The sequence below is a fragment of the Phyllobates terribilis genome, unplaced genomic scaffold, assembly GCF_046119375.1.
Source record: "Phyllobates terribilis strain yellow unplaced genomic scaffold, ASM4611937v1 Scaffold_4__5_contigs__length_816908805, whole genome shotgun sequence".
Lineage (NCBI taxonomy): Eukaryota > Metazoa > Chordata > Amphibia > Anura > Dendrobatidae > Phyllobates > Phyllobates terribilis.
Genome location: NW_027362764.1, coordinates 134,505,341 through 134,525,914, shown reverse-complemented (window position 1 = coordinate 134,525,914; position 20,574 = coordinate 134,505,341). Strand labels below are relative to the sequence as shown.

Genomic DNA, 20,574 nt, shown 5'->3' with positions numbered 1-20,574 from the left:
GGTGGTGTTATGTTCTGCTACCAAAACTAAGGAAAGAGAGGAGATCTGTCCCTACTATAAGACTCAGCTGAATCCCTACGATGTAACAGGGAACCTGATCCTGCGATCAGACCTGCTAAAGTCCTAATCTAGTCTGTACGGAGACCTATAGATGTGAGGAGGGAATCCCTACAAGTACTAAGGACTGGGAGGAATATGGGACACCTCCTAACAGAAATAGTAGCAGACAGACGAACAAACAAAATAGATAGAACATAGAGGTCCGTAGACCAAGCAAACTAACAGAGTTAGATACAGAGCACAGGCTAGCTAGAAAGTAGATATACAATGAAGTCCAGCAAAGCCAGAAGGGCGGAGCAGGATTAAATAGGCCAACAAGGTCATGTGACCAGCAAAGGAAAAAAAACCTAACAGCAAGGTTCTAACAGTACCCCCCCTTCTAAGAGGATCCTCCGGATCCCCTAGGACCAGGCTTATCAGGAAATCTCCTGTGAAACGCTCTGATAAGTCTGGACGCGGAAACATCATCTGACCTAACCCAAGAGTTATCCTCGGGTCCGAAACCTTTCCAGGCCACAAGATACTGCAAACTACCTCTATACCGTCTAGAGTCAAGGATGCGAGAAATTTCATATTCCCCGTCCTCCACCACCGGAGGAACAGAGGCAGAGGCGTCACCATCCGACACAACAGCTTTTTTTAACAGAGAGACATGAAAGACCGGATTAATTCTCCAGGAGGTAGGAACCTCCAACCTAACAGCAGATTGGTTGACAACCTGAAGCACCTTAAAGGGCCCTACAAACTTGGGACCCAATTTCTTAGAAGGAATCCTCAACCGCAGATTCCTAGAGGACAACCAAACCATGTCACCAACAGCGAACAAAACCTCCTGTCGTTTCCTATCAAAGTAGTCTTTAGATTTTCTGTTGGCCTCCTGAAGATTACCACGCACATCCGTCCAAACTCTTTCCAAATCACCGGAAAAATTCTCCTCCTCAGGCACGGCAGATCCCAACTTGGAGAACGACCCAAACGACGGATGTCTCCCAGAACAACAAAAAAAAGGCGAACAACCAGCAGAAGAAGATGTATGATTGTTCAGAGCAAATTCGGCAAGTGGCAGAAACTCAGACCACCCCTCTTGATTGTCTGCCACAAAACAACGCAAGAACTGCTCAACATCCTGGTTTTTCCTTTCTGTCTGGCCATTAGATTCAGGATGATATCCGGACGAAAACGACAAATGAATTCCCAACCTGTCACAAAAGGCACGCCAAAAACGAGCCACGAACTGAGGACCCCTATCAGAAACAATGTCAGTAGGAACGCCATGAAGTCTGACAATTTCCTTGACAAAGGCCTTAGCGAGAGTTTTAGCGCAGGGCAGTTTGACGAAGGGAACCAAGTGACACATCTTGCTAAAACGGTCCACGACCACCCAGATGACAGTAAAACCCTCAGAGGAGGGAAGGTCAGTTATAAAGTCCATAGCCAAATGTGTCCAAGGAGCACTGGGGACCTCCAAAGGACAAAGCAACCCCGCAGCAGGAGTATGTGAGGACTTAGATCTAGCACATATAGTACATTGGCGCACCCACTTAATGACTTCCTTCTGCCATCCAGGCCACCAAAAACTGCGACCCACCAGTCTCTTGGTCTCAGAGATTCCGGGATGACCTGCCAACCGAGATTCGTGACACTCAACAAACAAATCTCTCCTAAAGGTCCCAGGCACAAACAACCTCCCATGAGGAGTGTTAGATGGGGCATTCTCCTGAGCTTTAAGAATCTCATCTTCCAAAACGGAGTCTAAAGCAGCTATCACAACACCTTCTTGTAAAATGTTTTCCTCTTTCTCAGCACCGACTATGGGAGAAAAACTGCGAGACAAGGCATCCGCCTTAACATTCTTAGTACCAGGGATGTAAGTAACGGAGAAATTAAACCGCGAGAAAAACAGTGCCCACCTAGCCTGACGGGCATTCAGGCGCTTGGCAGCATCAAGATATATCAGATTTTTATGATCCGTAAGAACCTGAATGGGAAATTCCGCACCTTCCAAGAAGTGGCGCCAGTGTTCAAATGCGAGTTTAATAGCCAATAATTCCCGATTACCAATATCGTAATTCAGTTCAGTCTCCGAAAATTTTTTTGAAAAAAAGGCACAGGGATGTAATCCATCCCCGTTATCCTGAGACAATACTGCGCCAACCTCCACAGAGGAAGCATCAACCTCAACCAAAAACGGCCTAGTAACATCAGGCTGCATAAGGATGGGAGCAGAGGTGAACCTCTCCTTGAGATACACAAAAGCTTCAATGGCCTCAGAAGACCACTGAACCGCATCAGCACCTTTCCTGGTGAAATCAGTCAGAGGTTTGACAATACTAGAAAATTTTTTTATGAATTTTCTGTAGTAATTGGCGAAACCCAAAAACCTCTGTATCGATTTCAAACCAATAGGCCTAGGCCATTCCTGCACAGCCTGAACCTTAACCGGATCCATCTCAAAACCTTTGCTGGAGATAATGTAGCCCAAAAAACTAATTCTCTGTACAACGAACTCACATTTCTCCAGCTTAGCAAAAAGCGAATTGTCCATTAATAACTGTAATACCTCACGCACGCTCCGCCAATGAGACTCCAGATCTGGCGAATAAATCAAAATGTCATCCAAATACACAACCACATTTTTACCGATCAAAGGTCTAAGGATGTCATTAATCAGATTCTGAAAAAATGCAGGAGCATTAGTAAGACCAAAAGGCATAACCAGATTCTCAAAATGACCCACAGGAGTGTTAAAAGCAGTCTTCCATTCATCACCCTCCTTCATGCGCAACAGATTGTATGCCCCCTTAAGGTCAATTTTAGAGAACCACTTGGCCCCCAATAACTGGTTAAACAGATCAGGAATCAATGGCAGTGGGTAAGGATTGCGTACCGTAATTTTGTTAATCTCACGAAAATCCAGACAAGGACGTAAACCGCCGTCCTTTTTTTTTACAAAAAAAAATCCAACCGCCACAGGAGACTTAGAGGGCCTAATGTGACCGGCGGCCAAACTTGTCTGTATGTATTCCTCCAAAGCTTTCCTCTCAGGAATGGTAAGGTTAAATAAACGACTTTTAGGAAGAGTCGCTCCAGGGACAAATTCAATAGAACAATCATAGTCTCTATGGGGAGGCAAAACCTGCGATTCCTTCTCAGAAAAAACTCTCCAAAAATCCTGAATAGGAACAGGCAATTCTCCCCTATCCAAAGCTGCAATACGCCCGTTACAACACTTGTCATAACATTTATGGCTCCAGGATTTAATTTCACTGGTAGACCAATCCAGTACAGGATTGTGAAATTTTAACCAGGGCAAACCCAATATTACTGGAGAAGGCAAGTTATTCAACACTACCAAATCCAATTTCTCATGGTGAACACCATTAATAGTGAGAGGAAATTCACTGACCTTGAGAGAAATATTCTTCAAAGGGGAGCCATCCACAGAAACCACAGCAATGGGGGATGATAAAGGTTCAGGTTTTAAATTAAGTTTTTCCACGAATCCCCCATCAATTACATTCAGTGTAGACCCGCAATCAACAAACACCCGAAATTCCATTAATTTTTCCTGAGCAATCGTGGAAGCAGCTAAAAATATACCCTTGGAATTTAAACAGGCAATACGGGCGTGACTGACCATTTTTTTTTTCTTTCTTCATACGAAGCTCACAGCCTTTAATCAAATGACCAGATTTTCCGCAATAGAAACACAAGCCTTCTGAAAAACGACGGTCTTTTTCTTGAGAGCGAGGTGCCACCGATCCAATCTCCATCGGTTCACCACTGTTAGTACACACATTATCATAACCAGAAACTGACATAGCAGAGGATTTGCTCTCATTAACCCTAGCACGCAGTCTTCTATCCACCCGTATAGCTAATTGCATAGCCTGTTGCAAATCCTCAGGTGTAGGATAAGCAATTAGCAGGTCTTTAACCCTTTCACTGAGCCCAGCAAGAAATAGACTTTTCAGAGCAGAATCGTTCCACCCTGTTTGAGTGGACCAACGACGAAAATGAGTACAATATTTTTCGACATTACCTGATCCTTGTTTTAAACGTCTCAACTCAGTCTCAGCTGATGCCACACGGTCAGGATCATCATATAATAGTCCTAAAGCAGAAAAAAAACTATCCACTGATCTGAAGCATGTATCACTAGGTTGCAAAGAAAAGGCCCACTCCTGAGGCTCTTTGCGCAAAAGTGACATTATGAACCCTACGCGCTGGGATTCATCCCCAGAGGACTTGGGTCTCAAACGAAAATACAATAAGCAAGCATTTTTAAATGAAAAAAATTCTCGATGTTCACCAAAAAATAAATCCGGCAAACATACCTTAGGCTCCAAGAAATATGCTCCAGGACAGTTACTCACGTGCTGACGGAGCTCGGCCACTTCCAGAGAGAGTCCCTGCAGGTGTTTAGCCAAATCCTGAACCGACACCATGATGGAACACAAAAAAAAAAAAAAAAAAAATCTTTCCTTAGAGAATTTGCAGGCTGGACTTACTGTTATGTTCTGCTACCAAAGCTAAGGAAAGAGAGGAGATCTGTCCCTACTATAAGACTCAGCTGAATCCCTACGATGTAACAGGGAACCTGATCCTGCGATCAGACCTGCTAAAGTCCTAATCTAGTCTGTACGGAGACCTATAGATGTGAGGAGGGAATCCCTACAAGTACTAAGGACTGGGAGGAATATGGGACACCTCCTAACAGAAATAGTAGCAGACAGACGAACAAACAAAATAGATAGAACATAGAGGTCCGTAGACCAAGCAAACTAACAGAGTTAGATACAGAGCACAGGCTAGCTAGAAAGTAGATATACAATGAAGTCCAGCAAAGCCAGAAGGGCGGAGCAGGATTAAATAGGCCAACAAGGTCATGTGACCAGCAAAGGAAAAAAAAACTAACAGCAAGATTCTAACAGGTGGGAAGTCAGGATGTGGTCTGGGGTTTAAATACACAGCCTGCTGAGGCATTAGGAGTTCAGTGTATCTGGAGAGGCTAACTCCAGAGGAAAGAGCTGCTTGTGCTAGCCTGAACCGTGGGTGTTCTGTTAACCTTGTGTGGACGAATTCCCACAGGCAACTGGACTGTGCTGTTTTCTTTTGTTTATCATTTTTGCCAAGGAAGGCCTGTTTGTTTTCATGGACTTTACAGTGGTTTATGCCTGCATTAATAAACCACTGAGAAATTTAAAGCAACAGCATTCCTATGTTAGAATTAGTGTTTTTCCCACCAACTACTAAAAAGTTACGAAGTAATATTAGGGAGTGTGTGATAATACAGAAATCTCGCTCCACAAGTACTGTATAAAGATAATGCTGTATTCAAAGAAAGCCTGAACCTGCCATGAATATTACTTTAACACGGCTTTATTCTTTATTCATAGCTTACCGTGACATTTATGGACACGTATTTCATAAGTCCACAAATGATAGGTCGGTTAGTTTTAATATCTTATGTCAACTATGCAAACTCTCAGTGTTAGGACTTATATTATCCTGCTGTACTGGGAGGCTGCTTTGATCAATATGGCTTTTCTTTTCTGCTTGTTTTATAGCAGATGATGGATATATAAAGTAAACATTTATTCATAGAGGACACTGGAGGACAAGTTTGCCGAACAGAAAGGAACAAAGAAGCATCTTGAGAAATACTTACTTTTCCAAGATTGACAGGCAGTGTTTGTTTAACAGACACAGAAAATCAATTATTACAATGTATCTGCTCTTTGCTAGAATTATAATACACTGCTCAAAAAAATAAAGGGAACACTTAAACAACAGAATATAACTCCAAGTGAATCAAACTTCTGTTAAATCAAACTGTCCACTTAGGAAGCAACACTGATTGACAATCAATTTCACATGCTGTTGTGCAAATGGAGTAGAAAATAGATGGAAATTATTGGCAATTATCAAGACACCCTCAATAAAGGAGTGGTTCTGCAGGTGGGGACCACAGACCACATCTCAGTACCAATGCTTTCTGGCTGATGTTTTGGTCACTTTTGAATGTTGGTTGTGCTTTCACACTCGTGGTAGCATGAGACGGACTCTACAACCCACAGAAGTTGCTCAGGTAGTGCAGCTCATCCAGGATGGCACATCAATGCGAGCTGTGGCAAGAAGGTTTGCTGTGTCTGTCAGCGTAGTGTGCAGAGGCTAGAGCCGCTACCAGGAGACAGGCCAGTACACCAGGAGACGTGGAGGGGCCATAGGAGGGCAACAACCCAGCAGCAGGACCGCTACCTCCGCCTTTATGCAAGGATGAACAGGAGGAGCACTGGCAGAGCCCTGCAAAATGACCTCCAGCAGGCCACAAATGTGCATGTGTCTGTACAAACGGTTAGAAACCGACTCCATGAGGGCGGTATGAGGGCCCGACGTCCACAGATGGGGGTTGTGCTCACAGCCCAACACCGTGCAGGATGCTTGGCATTTGCCACAGAACACCAGGACTGGCAAAGTCGCCACTGGCGCCCTTTGCTCTTCACAGATGAAAGCAGGTTCACACTGAACACATGTGACAGACGTGACAGAGTCTGGAGACGCCGTGGAGAACGATCTGCTGCCTGCAACATCCTTCAGCATGACCGGTTTGGCTGTGGGTCGGTAATGGTGTGGAGTGGCATTTCTTTGGAGGGCCGCACAGTCCTCCATGTGCTCGCTAGAGGTAGCCTGACTGCCATTAGGTACCGAGATGAGATCCTCAGACCCCTTGTGAGACCATATGCTGGTGCGGTTGGCCCTGGGTTCCTCCTAATGCAGGACAATGCCAGACCTCATGTGGCTGGAGTGTGTCAGCAGTTCCTACAAGATGAAGGCATTGAAGCCATGGACTGGCCCGCCCGTTCCCCAGACCTGAATCCGATTGAGCACATCTGGGACATCATATCTCGCTCCAGCCACCAACGTCATGTTGCACCACAGACTGTCCAGGAGTTGGCGGATGCTTTAGTCCAGGTCTGGGAGGAGATCCCACAGGGATTTGCTGCCACTTGTCATATTATTTGTGGACGTTCGGTGAAGATTATGATAGAATGCAATTGTGCATGTAATAGGGGTTTAGGAAACTCACATGCAGGGAAAACACACAAGGAGACTTGAGTGCATGTAGGTTTTCATATGGCATAGTAAGAATCACAGGTTCTAACTAAAGTTTAGATTATGATCTACTTTTGTAATGCAAGAAGAAATTGTGAAGATAAATGGAAAGACAACCATATAGTAGGAGTACATTTCCAAACCTCAAGAGGATACATACAGTGCTCAGCATAAATGAGTACACCCCCTATGAAAAATAAGATTTTAATCAATATGTCACTGAACACAAGAACTGTTTCCAAAATTTTGACAAGACTAAGTTACATAGAACACTTTTTTTAACATACAACATGAAAGTAAAGTTAATAATATAACTTTCAGTATAGAAAGTTTTACTCAAATTAGTTGATGCAAAAATGAATACACCCTACACCAAATAATGCTACATCTAGTATTCCTCCATGATTTTTAAGGAAAGCACCAAGTATTCTAGACATGCTATTAACAATTTGGTGACATACTGCAACATCTATCTTTTTCTGTTCTTCAAGAATGACCTCTTTTAGAGCCTGGATGCTGGATGGAGAGTGAGGCTCAACTTTTCTCTTCAGAATTCCCAATAGGTGTTCAATTGGGTTCATATTAGCAGACATACTTGGCCACTGAATCACTTTCACACTTTCTTCTTCAGAAATGTAACAGTGGCCGTAAATGTGTGTTTTGGTTCATTGTCATGTTTTAAAAGTGCACGTCTACCAAGGGCATGGAGTGATGGTAGCATCTTCTCTTTCAATAAAGAGCAATATGACGCGCCCCCAGGGCCGTGGGGTACTCGGCAGCCGGGGCTCTGGTTGCCGGGGGATATCACGGTGGCTGGCCCGGTCCGTGGCCCAGGGCGGTCACTCAAAAAGGGGGAATATTTTGGTTGGGGAAAATTGTCGTGACGCCACCTGTGGTGTCTGGTGAGGATCACCAGCGCTGCGGCAGTCCTCTGAGGCAGATGATAGGGCATCTTAAGATGGAACGGCTCCCCACAGGTGGAGCAGGCCTCAGGGCAGTGTAAGGAAAGATGGAGGAGGTGCACTGGGCGTAGTAGTGCATGGAGGGAAAAGGTACCGGCGAAATGAAGGAGCGGAGGCAGTTCAGTGTAGTCATCCGAGTTTACTCACAGTTCTGTTCAAGTTCCTCAGGTGCACAGTACTGGTGCAAGCCTCCCACGTCACACTGCGTTCACCGGGCAGGGGTTCAGTCCTTCCTCATGCAGCTCGGGTGTGCCTGGCAGAACCCCACTTTCATATGTACCTTCCTAGACCGACTTCACGCTGGGTCTTTACTCCCTCCTGCTTCTCACTGTGAATCCTATTCGGGTGCTGAGGGGTCCCCCCTGTCCGTCGGAGTTGCACAGACCTGCTTGACCTTACTTTGGAATGAAGTGAGAGTTTGGCTTCTGCTATAGAAGTCTGAAGCCTCCGGTTTTTCCAGCCGAGGCTTGAAGCTGCACGACTGAGCTAGGGGCCGGTCCCCTTCTTGCGGCCTAGATCCTCCTGACACCTGGCAGGTTTGGGGTGTACGGGTGCCACCTGCACTCGCCGTACCCCCTAGGATCCCTTCAGTAGATCGGAGCCTACTCCCTGCTCCCCTCCTGGGCCTCAGTCCTGGGCCCTTGAAATGGAGCAGAGCTCCTAGAGAGACTCTGCTCCCAAGCTGTTCACCAACTACTAGACTGCCACCCTAAGATGGCTTCCCTATTCTATATCTTTACTGTATGAGTGCTCCCATGAACTTCTTCCTCCACCCACACCCACTACTGGTTCCCCCTGACTTTGGGTTCCCCCCACCCCAGCCAGGGTCAGAGCGCAGCAGAAAACTACATTGCGTCTTGCTCCAACTGCTGGCCTGGGGTAGTGTAGTGTTGGATGTAGGTGTTGTGGTTCCGTGCAGCACTCCTTCCTTACCTGAGAGAAGGGAGACACAACACCTCTGGGTGAGGTGCAGCACCTCTGTGGCGACCGAACCCTCAGGGGTGCCACATTCCCCCCCGGTAAAACACAGCACGTCCGCGGGCTGGAACAAAGCAAAAACAGGGATATATGACATGCAAAGTTTTTAGAATGCATTCGCATATAAGACTGTAAAAACATTCTTCCCTTTTTGGGAGGCACATCACTTTAAATGTTACATTATGGAATATAAAATATCTTAAGAGCACTTATTCCTATAAAACAATTTTCATATAAAACATTTTCAAGCGAGTTTCTGCACCAGGGTGCAACAGCAGCAGAATGAGGGACCCGTCCGCAAACCCTCAACGTAGGCCCTGGGCATGGCTGCAGGGCATAGATGATCCAGATACTGGACCTCGTCTTCCGCCACGCCAAACGGGTTTTTGTTCTGAAGTATGGATTGCACTTATAAAACCAATAGGATGCACTTTAAGAAGTGCTAAACTTATTTACAATGGAAAGTTTGTAGGGAGATCACTGTCCTCTACCCTATTGTCTCTATACCCTTACAGGTACCTAAGGAAACATATTATAAAAAAACAACATGATAAACTCAGCACCCGGACGGGTGACTATATTCAGTTATGTGCAGTCCAGTACTACCCTAGTACTGGGGACCCCTCCTAGGGTACTCTTCGTTCTTCCCTGACCCAGCCGGGTCACGAGGGACTTCCTGCAGCAGTTCATCCTTGTTGGCATGGTACACTTGCAGGGCATACCAGCCACGCTCACCATGATGCCGGGTGAACGTGACTTGGTCTCCCGGATACAGGTTCCGGTCAGGATGGCCTTCCTCCAGCTCAGGCTCCACATCCCGCCGGTTGACGAAAATGTCCCTGTTGAACTCGGGACTACGGATGAAGCCCCACCCAGCCTTGAGATTAAATTTGACAATGAGGCCCTCCTCACGGGGGCTGGGGTTGGCTGTCTCCGCCTGGCGGACTTGTGCCTTGGCGGCCTTGTCACGGGCCTCCAGGCATTCATTGCGCGCTTCCCGCGCGCGTCGCTCCCTCTTCAATTGCCGGAGCTCCCGCCGGCAGAATTCCTTACTCTGCTGGGCGGTGGCCTCTGTCTCCTGGGAGAATCCCATCAGATTCCCCCCCCGGTTGTCCCAGCAGAACTCCTCTCCGCCGGGGCAGGCAACCGGGGGCGCTGGTATTGGGAGGAGCGGGCACGGCTGCTGATCCTCGTAACGGGCGGACCAGTCGAAGACCGGCGCGCCGTAGATCCACTCAAATGACGGAGGCGGCGGGAGGGCTCCCAGCAACAGGCCCGTAGCTTCAGCGCCCTGGACCAGAGGTTCCGGAAGGACGCTGTATGGGGAACCCTCCGGTGCAGCGCTCAGAGGCGAGGGTTCCAGGAAGGCCCTTGGTGGGGGTTTTTCGGGGTTCCGCGCCCGGGGGTGGAGGTTCCGGGCTGCATAACGGTTCCGGCCAGAGTGTGGCAGCATATGGCGGGGGCTGGGGCAGGAGGCTCAGGAGCAGGTCGGGGCTGGGGATTCTCTCCTACCTGCTCCTGTGTCCCACACGGCCTCCTGGTTTCCTGCGAGCTCCGCCGGGGCTGGTGTGCGGCTGCTGGCATCCGGTCTCACTTTCCGGCGGGCGGCTAGTTTCTCCAGCAGCTCACTTTTCCACCGGGTGACCGCTGCCTGCTGGGCTCGCTCCACTTGCTGGCCCAGCTCGAGGACCTCGCTCTCGAGGAACTCCACGTCCTCCGGGGACAGCTTCTCCATATTTTCCTCCATGGTGGAGGGGGTGGCTCGGTGCAGTGGCAGGCCAGAGGCAGAGGCTTGGTTTTTGCTCCCTTCCATCTTGGCTGCCGGATGCGGTCTGGCTAGACGGGTCGAGACCACACCCTGTCGCCATTCCTTTTCTCCTCCTCCTCCTCTCCTCTTTTGGGGGCGGTCCCATGGCGATTTGCTGTCGGTCACTCCCTGTGACGGCCACTGGTGCAAGGGGCAGGGTATGCTTTTGGCGCCATTCTGGCACCCGACCCACGATGGGAGGTTCCATATTGTTGTCTCTGAACACGCACATAATGGCGCCCGTTCTTCTGGGGTGGGCACCACATTTAATGTAGTAAAACAGTCCTTAGGCACACAATACCCACTGATAACGGGCTGGTCACGCATCCTGCTCGTGACGCCAGAAGATGACGCGCCCCCAGGGCCGTGGCGTGCTCGGTAGCCGGGCCTCTGGTTGCTGGGGGATATCACGGTGGCTGGCCCGGTCCGTGGCCCAGGGCGGTCACTCAAAAAGGGGGAATATTTTGGTTGGGGAAAATTGTCGTGACGCCACCTGTGGTGTCTGGTGAGGATCACCAGCATTGCGGCAGTCCTCTGAGGCAGATGATAGGGCAGCTTAAGATGGAATGGCTCCCCAGAGGTGGAGCAGGCCTCAGGGCAGTGTAAGGAAAGATGGAGGAGGTGTGCTGGGCGTAGTAGTGCAGGGAGGGAAAAGGTACCGTCGAAATGAAGGAGCGGAGGCAGTTCAGTGCAGTCATCCGAGTTTACTCACAGTTCTGTTCAAGTTCCTCAGGTGCACAGTACTGGTGCAAGCCTCCCGCGTCACACTGCGTTCACAGGGCAGGGGTTCAGTCCTTCCTCAGGCAGCTCAGGTGTGCCTGGCAGAACCCCACTTTCATATGTACCTTCCTAGACCGACTTCACGCTGGGTCTTTACTCCCTCCTGCCCTGCGCTTCTCACTGTGAATCCTATTTGGGTGCTGCGGGGTCCCCCCTGTCCGTTGGAGTTGCACAGACCTGCTTGACCTTTCTTTGGATTGAAGTGAGAGTTTGGCTTCTGCTATAGAAGTCTGAAGCCTCCGGTTTTTCCAGCCGAGGCTTGAAGCTGCACGACTGGGCCAGGGGCCGATCCCCTTCTTGCGGCCTAGATCCTGCTGACACTTGGCAGGTTCGGGGTGTACGGGTGCCATCTGCACTCGCCGTACCCCCTAGGATCCCTTCAGTAGATCGGAGCCTACTCCCTGCTCCCCTCCTGGGCCTCAGTCCTGGGCCCTTGAAATGGAGCAGAGCTCCTAGAGAGACTCTGCTCCCAAGCTGTTCAACAACTACTAGACTGCCACCCTAAGATGGCTTCCCTATTTTATATCTTTACTGTATGAGTGCTCCCATGAACTTCTTCCTCCACCCACACCCACTACTGGTTCCCCCTGACTTTGGGTTCCCCCCACCCCAGCCAGGGTCAGAGCTCAGCAGAAAACTACATTGCGTCTTGCTCCTCCTGCTGGCCTGGGGTAGTGTAGTGTTGGATGTAGGTGTTGGGGTTCCGTGCAGCACTCCTTCCTTACCTGAGAGAATGGAGACACCACACCTCTGGGTGAGGTGCAGTACCTCTGTGGCGACCGAACCCTCAGGGGCGCCACAAATACATCTGTGAATTCATGATATCATCAATGAAATGTTGCTTTTCTTCAATCCTTCTCATCAGAAGACGTTCCTGTTTAGGTGTTAACTTCCGTGGTAGGCCTGGATGTCTCTATGAAATGGATGCAGTTCTATCTTTTTAACATTTTTGTATCACTTTTTTCTTGTGTAAAGAAATTATTTTCTTTCTCAGGTCTTATGGCACTTCTCTTCTATGTGGTGCCATTGCTGACAGCGTGAAATGTTTTTCTTTGTTAAGTAACACCATTTTATAGTCACCTGTCTGCTGAAGACCAGTTTAATAAAAAATAATACTGACCCGTGGTTGAATTCTTGTTCATTTGAATTTTGTAGTCTAAACTTTCACTTTGCTCTTAAGACTTTTAATGGGCTGTACTTATTTTTTGCAAAATCATCTTGATTGAATTTGGGAAATTACTTTTTTGGTGAGCAAAACAGACAGAAGCAACAGCATGGAAGACACTATACAGCAGTACTGAGCTGTGTGACTGTGATTCCAGCAATGGAGTGAGGTAAATCAGATTGAAGCTGTAGCTGTCCTTGGATGGACCCCCACAGATCAGCAGTATTGGAGTGCCACAGCCCTTTTATTGTATATCCATCAGAGCAGCTGATCCTTACCTGCAGTATTTTAGTGGAAGGGGCCATTACCAATTATACATTCATAGCCATCAATTTTTTTTTAAAACCCGAAAACCCTATAAAGTAAAAGAACACAAATGTAAAAGTAAGAAATCATGTTAACACTTGCATGCACATGTGGCACCCCAGGGGTCTGGTCTCCACAATAATAGCAATATTATGTCTGAGAGCAGGTGGGAGGTCTCTTGGTCAGGGATCTTATGCATGCCACACCTCCTGCCCAGTCCTGGGAGGGGAAGAACTTCCCCTATATAAACCTGGGGCTGAGGCAGGGTTAAGAGAGGGAAAAGGGTACAGAGAGAAGAAGAGAAGCAGCATAGGAAAGAAAGATCAGGAGCTCAGTGGGAGCAGTGCTAAAAGGAATCAGGGGCTGGCAGCTGAAGAGCTCGCCCTGATTGAAGAGTTACCACCGGACCCGGAGTCCGAGGCTGTGGGGATTAACCCAGACCCAGCAGCAGAAACCGACCGGCAGGGGATTGCAGGTCCTCTGGCCCAGAAACCCAAAGGCACGGTCACACGCGTGGGACCAGCACCGCCATCGTGGAGCGGAAGCCATTAGAAGGCCCCGAGTCACCGGCCATACGGGTGAGCACCACACGGTACACTCAGGGACGTGGGCTACTTTTACCCGCCTCTAGCAAGGTAGCCAGAAGAGTACAGTTAGCTGGGAAGGCCTACAACTCCGCCTGGCCAGGGGAGATCCCATCTGCTCAAGGACTGACCAGGCCCCGATCGCTAGCAAGTACTCCGGGAGGGTCTATCTTTGTCACCAGTAAAGACCCTGAACTACACGCATCGTCTCTGAGTGGTTCCTGCTACCCCCATCATCCACGTCGGCTGCCCTGAGGCCATACCCCTCCCGTTGGGGGTTATACCATCCCCGCTGCACCATCCTTCCACCGGCCTCAGCGGTCTGCCCTGCAGCGGCAGCTCCAAAGCTGCATTCAACGGGTGGCGTAGTCATCCAACATCTACTGCTAATAGACTCGCCACTTAGTTTGACTCCCTGGGCACGGACCCGGGTCACCGCCACGAGACTACTACCCCCATCTGATCCGGCTCCGGGTAAGCCCCCGTGCACGCGATGCCGCACGACACAGAAGGCCCAGGGGCGCGTCACACATGCAATTAGTTAATATGTTTTTCTTTAGCCATACTTTCTCACTCCCTGAGGCATTATTATGCATTTCACTCTCCATCCCAGCTTATATGTCACACGTAATATGTGGTTACGCCTTATTCAGCTAGACGATTGTGATGTCTGCACTGCGGCTGCTGGATAGATAGGAGCAATGTGGTATGATGTCAAAATTACATTGTATACTTATAATTACACATATATTGCATAGAAAACCAGCTGATCAGTATATTTGTGCATTACTTTGTTGCTAGACTGCTTATTTCTGCTTTAAATGTTTTCTCAGCATTATTTATTAAAAAATATGATGACATATTGGTAACTTCAAATATGTGTATCCTTGTATCACTTCATGATATACTTTTTTTACACAATGTACTATTATTACCCAGTACAGGGCTATTTTTTTTGTACATATATGAGGGACATAGTAGAGGGATAATAAGTTGTTAAAGAGGTATTCTGGTTATTATTCCATTAGAATAGGTGATAACTTCTAGATCAGTTGGGGGGTCCAACTGCTGAGACCCCAGCTGATCGACAGAATGGGGCACTTTTGAAAGCCTGGGTCTCTGACATCCACTGCCAATCAATTAGTCTTCGCTACCTGACTTGTGCGCTAGTCCTCGCTTCTGCTGGTTTCCTGATTCCTCCTGTTTTCTGACTTGTCTTATGATTCTGTTCCTGACGTGACCTCTTTGTTCTGACCCTACTTGGCGACCGTCCCTGCCTCTGGTTCGCTCCTTCAGACAGCAGCCCTTCCATGGAAGCAATCCATTGGACCCCATTGTTGGACCAGATCCCAGTAACAAGGGTTAAAAGGGTGTAGGTCAATTTACCTCTGGAATCTGCCAGATGAAGTGGCTTGTGCCAAGTATGTCCAAGGCAGCCTTTTTGAGCCAGTGGCCTCTTATAGACGTCACAAAGACCTTTCCAAGTGTCAGCAAATTGTACAAATTACAAGCGTAACTCACCCTTTGCAATATCAATTGGCTACCTCTGTTCAAGTCAACATATTACCTCATGTAAGACTGAAAACCATTAAACTTGTAGCCTCATGTAAGACTGTGTAACCATCAAGCTGGTTGCCTCCCTGTGGGGGCATACCATATTTATTTATTTTACTCACTTATTTAGCACCATTAATTCCACATCTCATTACAGACATTATCGGCATTGTCCCCATTGGGGCTCACAATCTAAATTCCCTATTAGTATGTCTTTAGAATGTGGGAGGAAACCGGAGAACCTGGAGGAAACCCTCGCAAACACGGGGAGAACATACAAACTCTTTGCAGATGTTGTCCTTGGTTGGATTTGAAACCAGAACCCCAGTGCTGCAAGGCTTCAGTGCTAACCACTGAGCCACCGTGCTTTCACTGTTATGAAAGGTGCCAGACCTCGACCACAAAGTTCCTTTCAATCCTTGTTACAAACTTGATGATTTATCCCTCAGGGAAGACTCACACGGCCGTATGGCTTGGGTGAGGATCACAACGTAATGCTTGGACTGGACGTCGGCTCTCCCAACCCGAACGTGACAGCGGCATAGAAACACATGCTGCCATGTTCAAGTTGGGAGAGCCGACGGCCAGTCCGAGAATTGCGTTGCGATCCTTGTCTGAGTTATATGGTTGTGTGACTCTTCCCTAAGGTTAATCCTCTGACACAATATGGTTTAATTGCTTATGTAATTTACAAGGGAATTCTAAGTTATCATTTGGAACAATTGCTTCATGTAAATGACAGACAAGCACTAATGTAGTAATAATCCAACAAATTTACAGCTTTGGAAACAATACACTTCCCATATTTAGCAGAGTCTAACCTTCATGTAGTATTGCGAGCTGTGATTTTTCCATCTTCTTGTATATCATTTACTAACGCAGTTAACTACTTCATATCATTTTAACAGTGCAACCTTCGCATTCTAACTTAAGGAATACAAATTACTGATTGACTCGCTGAGCAGCACATTCTCCCCCTGTCCTGTGGGTAGGCTGCTCGGCAGGAGAATTCTGGGTGGGTTGGCCCAGCAGGTAGGAGGATCACTGCAGGTGAGCCTGCGCTCATGTTACAGGTTTGGGAAACTGTGACAAGTAAAGGTGACAACATTGGTCCCGACAGAGAGACCTCGCAGAGACTAAATTATATTCATTGTGTAACTAAGGTAAGAATTTCCTACTTTCCTTGTTACATTATTATTAGTTGTAGTGTTCTCCGCTGCCGAGCTGTGACTGGTTAATGAGAAGCATCATCCTTCTCCTTCCATGAGCCTCTGCCCTGTGAACACAATCTTTCCATAAAAGTTTTGCAGCATAATCAAGGATATTTTGCTATATTACATAGACAGAAAGTAATAGGAATAACTATAAGGACTGTCATGAGAAATGATAAGTGAATTGTAAGGTTTGCTGGTCGTTTGGCCAACTATCATTTGCAATGGGGAGATAGATATGAAGGGTGTTTCCGTATGTGACTCCTTGCTGAAGCATGTAGAAGAACCGCCACCCTATTGCCCTAGGAGATGTATATCGTACAGGCAGATCTCTAGCTCGATATGTAGGTTGGATGCAAGTTTAGCCTGAAGTTGGGCGTTTGCGGGACAATGTGAGAGACTGATAAAGTCATACTGAATCTGATTACATTCAGTTATTGCTGTTAGGCTGTGTGCCCACGATGCATTTTTTTAAGCGTTTCCGCAGCAGCAAAAACGCTGCAGAAACGCTTAAAACCGCATGGTAGAAGGCCTGCCATGTTCCCCAATGATAATCCGCATGTGCTGTGCACATGCTGCGGAAATTTCCGCTGCGGATTATCATTGCGGAAAAAAACACAGCACTACCAATTATTTTGCGGAAGTGCTGCGTTTTCGCCACCATTGACTTGCATTAGATCGCATGGATTACGTATCACTGTATATATAGATGCGCATTCCATGCGTTCTAATGTGCGGATGGTACCCAGATCTAGAGGAGAGGAGACTCTCCTCTGGACCTGGGTACCATAGAACCTGTAAAAAAAAGAATAAAATAAAAAATAAATATGATACTTACCTTCTGATTGCCCCCGGTACGCTCGTCCTCCCTTGCCGGCAAATCGCAATGGACTGAAGGACCTGCGCTGACGTCATAGTCATGTGACGGGTCACGCGACGCTGACGTCGGCAGGTCCTTCAGTGCAGTGTACTGCGATCTGCCGGCAGTCAGCACCAAGCGAAGTAAGACTGCGGGGACCATCGGAAGGCAAGTATAGATTTATTTTTTATTTTTTTACATTGTCTCGGGTCACACTATATAAATCCATGCCGGTTGCATGGATTTATATAGTGTGACCAAGTTGTCAAGCACATTCCAAGTGATGCTAAAATCGCTTGGAAAGCGATTGTCAACCCGCATGCGGAAATGCATGTGAAGAACGCTTCACATCTTCATGTCCCTGGCAGGAAAAACACATGTACAATCCGCATGTACAATCCGCATGCGCTTTTTTATGCCAGGGAGATGCAGAAACGCTCAGGAAAAATCCGGAGCATTTCTGCATCGTGGGCACATAGCCTTAACGTGGTTCTACAAGCTATTGATTCATGGAGTGTACTTAATTTTTCATGCCCGTCTTCTGCATTTTGGCCTATTTTTTGTTAAATAAATAATGACCCTGTAGTTTGTCATCTGAGGTTATATTTACCTAATTTTAAGGCTTTCTAAGAACCAGATCATTTTTTTTCACTATGTTCAGATACTTAAAACTATAGAACTTAAAGAGGGTGTACTTAGTTTTTCTTAAGAACGTATTTTCTGTTGTTGCCTCTCTTGCCAATCCATACATGGACCTTAAATTAGCAAGGCTTATGCTATAAGGTGAATTTGTTTGCAGCACAGGTCATATGGCCAAATATTGCTCTGTGCAGCTGCTACATTATACACAAGGAAAAGGGGTCACATTGCAGCCTGTACTGCGACCATGGCAGAGAAAGTCAGAACCAGTTGGATTTTTGTGCTTTGCTTACCACAGTAGCCTGGGGTCACAATGCAAACCTGTTTGCCTGCATTACACTGGGATATAGCAGCAGCATAGCGAGATTTTTGGCTACTTAACCGATGTCACAGCCAAAATCGCCATGCAGCCAGAGCCTAAATCTCCACGATTATGCACCCAATCCAAAACCGTACTGTGCTCTATAAAGGTGTATCGGGGAGCATGTGTCCAATGTGCATATGTGTAATGTCTCTAACGTTGGAGGTTCCCTTTAAACAGATATACTAAAATACCATGTAATTTAAAGGGGTTGTCTGGCCTTGAGGTACTGTGAATCCTCACAGTGCGCAGTGCCCTCACTGTTAGGATTCTCTGGGATCTGGCGGGTGCATGCGCATATATACGATCAAGTGCCGACTAGATGTGCGTTGCATCATTCAACACAAATGAAATGAGAGAGGCCGGATACATCAAGTCAGAATGTGGCTGGAAGTATGTGACGCGCCCCCTGGGCCCTGGGGTACTCGGTGTCGAGCCGGTCGTTGCTAGGGGAGATGTCACAGTGGCGGTGACCCGGTCCGTGACCCAGGGCGGTCAATAAAAAGGGGATATTTACAGGGGAATTAAAGTTCTTATATACAGTTTGTGACGCCACCTGTGGTATGCGGCTATAGGGAGCCGCCGCTGCGGAGCAGGTCCTCTGGAGCTGGTGTTAATGCAGCAGAGTTGGTTTAGCTCTCCACATGTAGAGCTTAGCTCCAGGGCAGTGTAGATGTTGCTGTTATAGAAGTAGCACTCGTGGTGCAGTGTAGTGGAGGGGGTGATGGCGCAGCAGTAATAATTGACGGAGACAGTGGGGTGCAGTCTTCCGGATTTACTCACAGTTCTTACTTTGCTCCTGGTTACAACTGCAGATCATAACTTCCCACATCGTGCTGCGTTCACCGGGCAGGGGCTCAGCCAACCCTCAGGTACCTCCAGAGTACATAACGGGACCCCCTTCTGTGTGTTCCTTCTGGCCGTCTCCCTGCACCTCACACCTAGTGTCCCAATCCAGTGACCGCGGACCTTGCCGGACGACGTCTTCTCTGTCCCCTGGGTCCTCTATGGCCACCTTCTTGGTGAGATAGATGTGGCTTGAGGCTGCAGTACCTGAAATGCTGCAGCCTCCGGTTACCTAGTTGAATATTGTAATTCTCACTAGTTAGGGGCCGGTCCCCTCTGCGACCTGATCCCTCCACCGCCTGGTAGACTCGGGCATATGGGTGGCCTCCAGCACTGCCCGTACCCCTGGGATCCTTTCTTCACTCCTGGAGCCTTTCTCCTGCTCCTCTCTCTCTTCAGTCTTGGGCCTCTCGGGCTAGGCCCTCCTCCTCAGCAGAGCTCCTACAGAGCTCCTGCTCCTCTCACTGTCCTCCTCTGACTGAACTCCCACACCCAAGATGGCTTCCCTCTTTATACTATTCCTAACAAGTGCTCCCCTGATTTACTTAGTCCACCCACACCCACTACATGGTTCCCCCTACTTTGGTTCCCCCCACTCCAGCCAGGGACAGGGCTCAGCAGGAAAGCGACACATCTTGCCCCTCCTACTGGTCTGGAGTAGTGTAGTGTTGGATGCAGGTGTTAGGGTCCCGGGCAGTACTCCTTCCTTACCTGAGAGTGAGATACCACACCTCTGGGTGAGATGCAGTACCTCTGTGGCGACTGAACCAGCAGGGGCGCCACATATGCAATTCACATTCTTGCCATCACATGACTGCCCGCTCTTGGTTCTGGCACTGGAGAATCCTGACAGCAAGCACACTGCACTCTGTGAGGATTCACAAGCCTGCAGTCACATAGAGAGACTGTAGACTTGTATCCCAAGGCCAGACAACCCCTGTAATACAAAGTTTTAACTGCTGGTAACAGAACAAGTAAATGTGTTCAAGAACATGTCAGGCCTGTACACACCCAGCTGAGTTTGGCAAAGTCAAAGCTGAACATTTCTAAACAATTATTTTTCCTCCTCCTCCCGCCTTGATGCAAGGAGTGACTATTTTTATAACGGTATTCAAGGTAACAGCTGTCGTCACATTACAAGAGAAAGAACGTCTTCCCTTGAAAGCTAGCTAAAGAAACTTAATAAAACTAATGAGTTATACTTCCCAATACAAAATAGTGAGTCGTGGGGACTGAAAGCAAAGCTTCCGGCTGTTACACATTAACCGACTATTCATCACATTCATTGCAGTCACCTTGAGTAGGATGTCAAGAAAAACAGTTTATTCCCTTATTAAAGGGAGCTA

General features: G+C 47.8%; 1 protein-coding gene across 2 annotated transcripts in view; it reads left to right on the top strand.

Annotated features, from left to right (window-relative positions):
- The window catches only part of VILL (villin like), a 156,912-nt gene that overhangs the window by 7,651 nt on the left and 128,687 nt on the right, over positions 1-20,574 (top strand). Inside the window, exon 1 of one of the 2 annotated variants that reach the window (XM_073677773.1) lies at positions 16,321-16,475. The exons of the other annotated variant lie outside the window; for it this stretch is intronic. The gene's annotated coding sequence lies outside the window, so the exon portion shown is untranslated. Of the gene's footprint in view, positions 1-16,320; positions 16,476-20,574 lie in introns of those variants that run through there. 2 annotated transcript variants of the gene reach the window in all.